Raw genomic sequence first — 9,146 nt, forward strand, 5'->3', positions numbered from 1 at the left:
CTTCGTCAGACTTTTGTTTCAGGTTAAATGGAAGGTTGTGTCCTCTCCTGTGAAGCTGGAGACTCTGTTCTCTTTGAAATCCTTTTTTGCATACTTCACATTGGAACCTGTTCGTCGCCATTATCTCCTCTGGAGACAAGGCTATCACTTCAGCTCTGGACCTTATGAATCACCACAATACAATCCATTAGCCAAGAGACAACGATATATAAGTAATTGAATAGACTAATCTTCTTGTAAAAAAAATCTAACAATACTCCCTCCGTTTCATATTAAGTGTAGTTTTAGAGAATTTTTTTTCGTTACAAAATAAGTGTCGTTTTCGATTTTCAATGCAAAATTTATTAATTTTATTCAAAATTTATTTTTCTATTGGTTGAAATATAGTTAGGTGCATAGGTAATAACGTTTTTTTATAGGAAATGTACAAAATTAATTATTTCTTTAATCCGTGTGCTGAAACCTAAAACGACACTTATAATGAAAGAGAGATAGTATAAAATATAATCTGGTCAAATGATGATGATATTAATACTTATATTATCGATAATAACTACAAAAAGTAAATTAAGTCAAAGGTTATTTGGAACACTTCATTTATAATAACATATGATGATAAGAGTTCAAGGTTATTTGGAACACCTCATTTAAAACAGCATATGTTAATAAGAGGTATTTACTTGGGTTTCCTGGTTTGTTTCTTAGTCTCCTGGGTGGTGGAGAAACGGAGTTGGGCCGTTGATTCATTGTCACCGCCGTCTCTTCACGGTTAAAGTTGTTTGCTCCGATGGCTAAGAGGGGGAAAGCCTGAGTGGAGGATGATGAAATTGTGTTGTCGTACGATGAAGACATCTTCTCACGGTTTGCTTTTGCGTATTCCACAAAGTTCCATTAGTAAAATAATTGGTAAAAAAAAGGTAGAAATGAAATATGTTTCAAAATAATACGAAAGCAAATATTTAGATGAACAGGAACACGCCATGGAGATTGACGACATGAAAAGGAAAAAAAGCCACTAGAAGACATTTACGAGTAGAACAAATATAATTCCAAAGAGTTAGATTTCATTTGCAACTTTTTGAAAGAAGACATATAATAAGTTGTTTTCTATGTACTCCTAGTGTTGAGGTGCAAAGAAAGAAACCAAGAAGAAAAGGTCAGTAAATAGCTAAAGTTTAGAGACAAAGAAAGACACCAAGTAGATGATGATGATAATGTTTGAGGGTGAAGAAGAAGAAGCCTTAGGCAAATTATATTTATAAGTAAACAAATACACACCTCAAACAATCCTATCTCTCTCTTTCTCTGTTGCTCTGCTCTTTAATAATTAGAAGTGAGTCTTGCAATATATATATAGCCATAGTCCATTTCACCTTTTCCTAAAATGACTTTTAAATACATTAATTATTTTTCAATACGGTTCAACTCTGTAACCGTTCGGTAACTAATTATTAAAAATTAGTTGTAGATATTAAAATCACTGTTCAAACTTATCCATTGTAATTTTGACTATCATTAATTAGCTATCGTAAATATATGACATAATAAAATATTATTATCTTAAAATTATTTTAAATTTTACGTATTTAACGTTTTGGTCATAAAATAAAAAATAAAAAATATTTTTGTTTTAATTATTATAAAATCATATGAAATTCACTTAATTTTCATAGAAGTATATTATCAAAAAAATTAAAATCATTGTTTTTGAAATAATATAGTTTAGAATATTTGGTTAATTAGAATTCTAAACCATTTAAAAAGAAGTTTACTGTATATTTTTTTAAAAAAAATTCACTTCATTTAAATCGTATCTCTTTTCTTTTAAACAACTAACACATTCACTATTTCTAATACTTTTTCCTACCTTGAAGGTTATTCTTTTAAGAAGAAAATATTACAAATTTTGTTCAATCATAATATTTAGTGTCATACTTTAACTATTCAAAATGTATGATTTGATATAATTTGTTAAAGATGATTAAAAAGGTGAGTCATATATTTTAAATAATGTACAAATGGTTTAATTGACATAACTAAATTTTATCTAAACCACTTTTACCCTCAGAGGAAAAAAACATTTATAACCCTATGGTTAACTTATTTAGATAAGGTTTAGAGTTAAGGGGTAGGGTAGGGTTTTTGGAATGTGGAGTTTAGGGTTCTAATAAATATAATTAAATTTTTAATTTTTTTAAAATATTTTTAAAAATAGTTTCAAAAAGAATTTTAAAATTTCAAAAAGAAAATTTGAAAAAATTATTTGATAAAAAATTCAAAAACAAAATTATAAAAAAGTTTGAATTTGAAAAAGTATAATTAAAAAAGATAAATTTATTTATTTAAGGGATAAGAGTCATTTGCCTTTTTTTAATAAATAAAATATTTTTAAAAATGTCTCTTTAGTGATGGTAAACATGAATAATGATACTAACAAAATGGTAATCATGAAACTTTCCCTTAATTTTGTAAGCATCTAACAAAATATTTTGATATAAAGGAAATATTTTACTAATTTCCATATATTTATAAATACTATGTTGTTTAAAATAATAGTTTAAAGGGATGATTATTTATTTTTCAATATCAAATTTTTGTGAACTTTCCTTTTCCTGAAATCGGTGTATATAAAAATATATTTCATGCTCATATATTTGTAGAATCTATTATAATAAAATATAAGGTCAATATTTCATGGCTTTAAGAACCAAGCATTTCAACGTTCTCTGTTAGTGGGATCTACATGGATTTTGAAATGTGGACCATTTGTTTTTAATTTTTTTGATTAGAGGAAGAGTAATCTCGGACACTAACAGTATTGTGTAGTTCTCGTTATGAATTAGCTTTATGAAAAACCTTAGATATAGGAATTTCAGGTTGAAAATGTTGAAAATCCATTTATGTAACTCGATCATGTAGATTGGTTATTCTGAGCAAGCAACAATTCATATATTAGACGTTTACATGGTTGCTAGTAAGGTAGTTCTTCAGTGAAGTAAATTATTGCAAAGCCACTAACGTTTTCTGGTTTGTTTCCATGCTTTAAGAACCAAGCATTTCAAAGTGTTTTGTTCGGCAAGATCTACATAAAATATGTAATCTTGACCATTGTTTGATTTTGTTGGCGTAGAAGAAGAGCAATGTTAAACACTAACAGTATTGTGTAGTTTCTCATGATAATTTTAGTTACTGAGAATGCCCCGTTCTGATCACTCTGTTTTGAATTAGGGAGGATGAGCTCAAGGGAACTACTTCACTGAACGTGACAACCAAGCAGTGGCGGAGCTAGCCAAAAAATTTAACGGGTCAATAAATTAAGTTATGGGTTTTATGTTGATATTGAGCATATGTTACCGGGGTCAATATAATGATTTTACAACATTTCACTAACTTTCTCATCAAAAATACAAATAAATTTTTCTGTAACAAAAATTCTTAGGGGTTAGATGACCTTAGGGGTTAGATGACTCCCCTCCTTACACACTACCCCCGCCACTGCAACCGAGTATCCTCAATCTGTTGCGCAAGGGAGCTGAAGGGAACTGTTAATAAGGTATTAAATAAGGTGACCACTCTGATCGAGTACTTATTTCAAATATTGGCTGTTTGCAAAATTCTCTGTTTTGAACGTTGGTTGTAAAGTAAATTGTTAGAATCTCATTAATTCTGTTTAGACTCTTTGTTTTGTTCAACTCTGATTTATATCTTGTCATCGTCAAACAACTTTGAAAAAGTCTGTTTATAACGTGAGTTGTGAAATATTCATTCTAACAATTTACTTGCTCGAAGGAAGACGTTGTAGAGGTTAAAATGTTGAATTACAATCACTATAATTTAACTACGGGTTAATCCGCTCTACGATCGGAACTATTTTGATTTTCAAATGTTAACTATATAACTATTATTTTGGACGTTGTATTCTAAATTGTATGTTTATGTCTAATTACACATATTGTATATTTACACATATATCTTTAAATAAAACCAGAAAAAACTTTATTTTTTTCAGATAGATGTTTAATGTAGTTTTTCATTTCTTATATTGTATATTTACTTATTACTTAGCTTTTCTTATATTGTATATTTATTTACTCTAATTTTCTTCATTTTATATCAAATGGTAATATTACGATAGATGTTGAATGTAATATTTATATTTTCTCTATTTTATATTTACTTATCATTTATTTTACCATACATTTCTAGATAGTTATTGAATGTAGTTTTTCTATATTTTTATATTGTATATATAATTATTTTTTATTTTCTTATATTGTATATTTACTTATCTAATATTACGATAGATGTTTAATGTAACATTTATATTTTTATATTGTATATTTACTTATTATTTATTGTACTATAAATTTTCAGATAGATGTTTAATTTAGTTTTTTCATTTTTTATATTGTATATTTACATGTTGTTTATTTTTTCTTATTTTGTATAATTACTTACTTTAAATTTCTTTCTTTATACCAAATAATAATATTACGACATATGTTTAATGTAATATTTTTATTTCTTATATAGTATATTTACTTATTATGTATTTTTTCTTATATTGTATATTTATTTATTCTAATATTACAATATATGTTTAATGTAATATTTCTATTTATTATATTGTATATTTACTTTTTTTCTATATTGTATATTTATTTATAAAAATATTTAGAAATAATTAAAATGAAAAACTATATTTTTTTCAGATAGATGATTAATGTAGTTTTTCTATTTCTTATATTGTATATATTCTTAGTCTAATTGTTTTTTACTTTTATATGAAATAGTAATATTAAGATAGATGGTTAATATAATATTTATATATTTTATGTTGTATATTTATTTATTATTTATTTTACTATATATTTTCCCGATAGATGCTTAATGTAGGTTTTCTATTTCTTATATTGTATATTTACTTATTATTTATTTTTATTTTAATATTATGATAGATGTTTAATGTAATAATTTTATTTCTTATATTCTATATTTATTTATTATTAATTTTACTATACATTTTTCAGAAAGATGTTTAACGTAGGTTTTCTATTTCTTATATTGTATATTTACTTATTATTTATTTTATTTTAGTATACATTTTTAAGATAGATTTCTAATTTAATTTTTCTATTTCTGATATTGAATATTTACTTATTGATTACTTTTCTTATGTTGTATAATTACTTATTCTAATTGTTTTGCTTTTTTATCAAATGATAATATTACATTAGATGTTTAGTGTAATATTTGTATTTCTTATATTATATATTTACACTATGTTTAGTTTATCTTATATTGTATATTTATTTATTCTAATATTTTTATTTCTTATATTGTATATATATTTATTATTTATTTTACTATATATTTTTTAGAGAGGTGTTTAATTTGTTTTTTCATTTCTTAATTTTATATTTACTTATTGTTTATTTTTTCTTATATTGTATATTCACTTATTATGTTTTACTCATTTTATATCAGATAATAATATTATGATATATTTTTAATGTAATATTTTTATTTCTTATATTGTATGCTTGTTTTTCTTATATTGTATATTTACATATAAAAATAATAAAAATGTAAACCTATATATACATTTTTCAGATAGATGTTTAATGTAGTTTTTTTCATTTCTTATATTATATATTTATTTATTATTTGTTTTTTATTATTTTGTATAATTACATATTCTAATTTTTTTTATTTTATATCAAAATTGTAATATTACGATAGATGTTTAATGTAATATTTATGTTTCTCATATTGTATATTTACATATTATTTGTTTTATTATACATTGTTTATTTAGATTTTTAATGTGGTTTTTCTATTTTTTATATTGTCTATTTAGTTATTATTATTTTTATAATATGTATATCTACTTTTAGTTATTTTTTATTTTTTAGTAATATTGACATTTGTCATCTTTCGGGAGAAGTTTTTTCCGCTGATGTGGACGTCCTATAGAGCCTCAAAAAGTTAATATTATGATAGATGTTTAATGTAATATTTTTATTTCTTATATTCTATATTTATTTGTTATTTATTTTACTATACATTTTTCAAATAGATGTTTAATGTAGGTTTTCTATTTCTTATATTATATATTTATTTTTATTTATTTTTATTTTAATATTATGATCGATGTTTAATGTAATATTTATATTTCTTATATTCCATATGTATTTATTATTTATTTTACTATATATTTTTCAGATAGATTTTTAATGTTGTTTTTTTTTATTTTTTCTATTACATATTTACTTATTATTTATTTTTATTTTAATATTATGATAGATGTTTAATGTAATATTTATTTTATTTATATTGTATATTTATTTATTATTTATTTTTCTATACATTTTTCAGATAAATGTTTAATGTAGGTTTTCTATTTCTTATATTGTATATTTACTTATTTTTTATTTTATTTTAGTATACATTTTTCAAATAGATGTCTAATTTAATTTTTCTATTTCTGATATTGTATATTTACTTATTGATTATTTTTCTTACATTGTATATTTATTTATTTTAATTTTGTTTGCTTTTATATCAAATGATAATATTTATTTTACTATATATTTTTTAGATAGACGTATAATTTGTTTTTTCATTTCTTAATTTTATATTTACTTATTATTTATTTTTTCTTATATTGTATATTCACTTATTATATTTTGATCTTTTTATACCAGATAAGAATATTATGATATATGTTTAATATAATATTTTATTTCTTATACTGGATGCTTGTTTTTCTTATATTGTATATTTACATATAAAAATGATAAAAATGTAAACCTACACATTTTTTAAGATATATGTTTAATGTAGTTTTTTGTTTCTTATATTGTATGTTTACTTATTATTATTTTTTCTTATGTTGTATAATTACTTATTCTAATTGTTTTTATAACAAAATTGTAATATTATGATAGATGTTTAATGTAGTATTTATGTTTCTCATATTGTATATTTACTTATTATTTATTTTATTATACTTTTTTATATAGATGTTTAATGTAGTTTTTTCTATTTCTTATATTGTATATTTACTTATTATTTATTTTTCCTTATATGTATATTTACTTTTAATTATTTTTTATTTTTTGGTAATATTGCCACGTGTCATCTTTCGGTTGAAATATTTTTCGCTGATGTGAACGCTCTATGAAACCTTAAAAAGTCTCTTTTATTAGTATAGACTAGGAGTTAACCCGCGCTACGTGCGGGACTATTTTGATTTTCAAATGTTAACTATATAGTTTTTTTTACATTGTATTACGAAGAAAAACAAAATTCTGAATTGTATGTTTGTGTGAATATATATTTTCTTAGGAAAAAACTGAAAACTATACATTTTCCAGATAGATGTTTAATATAGTTTTTCATTTCTTATATTGTATATTTACTTATTATTTAGTTTTTCTTATATTGTAGGACATCTCCCTCAAATTGTTTTTTAAATTTTTGTCACAAAAATACCATTGAATAATTAAATGACCAAAATAGCCACTTTTTATTTTGAAAATTTTAATTTTTTTTTTTTAATTTAAAATCCTATCCTCAAAACCTCACCCTTAACTCTAAACCCTAATTCTAGATTAATTAACCCTACGGTATAAAAGTATTTTTACTCTTTAATAAAACTTCTTTTGGTCATTTTTCTTATTAAGGCTATTTTATGACAAAAACTTAAACTGGCCGTCTTAAGAAAATTCTCTATATTGTATATTTATTTATTCTAAATTTTTTGCTTTTATATCAAATGGTAAAATTACAATAAATATTTAATGTAATATTTCTATGTCTTATATTGTATATTTTCTTATTATTTATTTAACTATACATTTTCCATTTAACTATACATTTTTGAGATTGATGTATAATTTTTTTTTTATATTGTATATTTACTTACTATTTATCTTTTATTATTTTGTATATTTACTTTTTCTAAATTTCTTGCTTTTGTATCAATGATAATATTATGATATATATTCAATGTAATATTTTTATTTTTTATATACTATATTTACTAATTATTTATTTTTTCCTATACATTTTTAAAATAGATGTTTAATGTAGTTTTTTCATTTCTTATATTGTATATTTACTTTTTTATTGTATATTTACTTATCTAACTTCTTATTGTAATATACTTTTCAAATAGATGTTTAATGTAGTTTTTTCATTTCTTATATTGTATATTTACTTATCTAACTTCTTATTGTAATATACTTTTCAAATAGATGTTTAATGTATTTTTTTATTTTTTTATATTGTATATTTACTTATTCTTTATTTTTCTTATGTTTTCATTTACTTATTGTAATATTATAATTAATTTTTAATGTAATATTTTTATATTGTATATTTACTTATTATATACATTTTTCAGATATATGTTTAATTTAGTTTTTCTATTTTTTATATTGAATATTTACTTACTGTTTATCTTTTCTTATTTTGTATATTTGTTTATTCTAAATTTCTTGTTTTTATATCATTGATAATATTACGATATATATCTAATGTAATATTTTTATTTCTTATATACTATATTTACTTATTATTTATTTTTTCTTATTTTTATATTTATTTATTCTAATATTACGATAAATATTTAATATAATATTTTTATTTCTTATATTGCGTATTTAGTTATTATTTATTCTACTATATATTTTTCATATATATGTTTAATTTAGTTTTTTTTTATTTCTTAATTGTATATTTACTTATAATTTATTTTCTTTCTATTTCTATTATTTATATTGTATATTTACTTATCTAACTTCTTATTGTAATATACTTTTCAAATAGATGTTTAATGTATTTTTTTATTTTTTTATATTGTATATTTACTTATTCTTTATTTTTCTTAGGTTTTGTATTTACTTATTGTAATATTATAATTAATTTTTTATGTAATATTTTTTATATTGTATATTTACTTATTATCTATTTAACTATACATTTTTCAGATATATGTTTAATTTAGTTTTTCCATTTTTTATATTGTATTTTTACTTACTGTTTATCTTTTCTTATTTTGTATATTTGTTTATTCTAAATTTCTTGTTTTTATATCACTGATAATATTACGATATATATCTAATGTAATATTTTTATTT

At 21.2% G+C, this 9,146-nt stretch overlaps 1 long non-coding RNA gene across 1 annotated transcript; it reads right to left on the reverse strand.

Annotated features, from left to right (window-relative positions):
- Positions 1-15: 15 nt before the first annotated feature.
- Positions 16-1,312, reverse strand: LOC106321361. The gene is made up of 3 exons (XR_001266050.1): positions 1,279-1,312; positions 681-866; positions 16-161 (listed from the first exon to the last, which is right to left on the reverse strand). It is a non-coding gene; the product is annotated as an uncharacterized LOC106321361 (long non-coding RNA).
- Positions 1,313-9,146: the final 7,834 nt, after the last annotated feature.

Source organism: Brassica oleracea, unplaced genomic scaffold, assembly GCF_000695525.1.
Source record: "Brassica oleracea var. oleracea cultivar TO1000 unplaced genomic scaffold, BOL UnpScaffold01482, whole genome shotgun sequence".
NCBI classification, from domain to species: Eukaryota; Viridiplantae; Streptophyta; class Magnoliopsida; order Brassicales; family Brassicaceae; genus Brassica; species Brassica oleracea.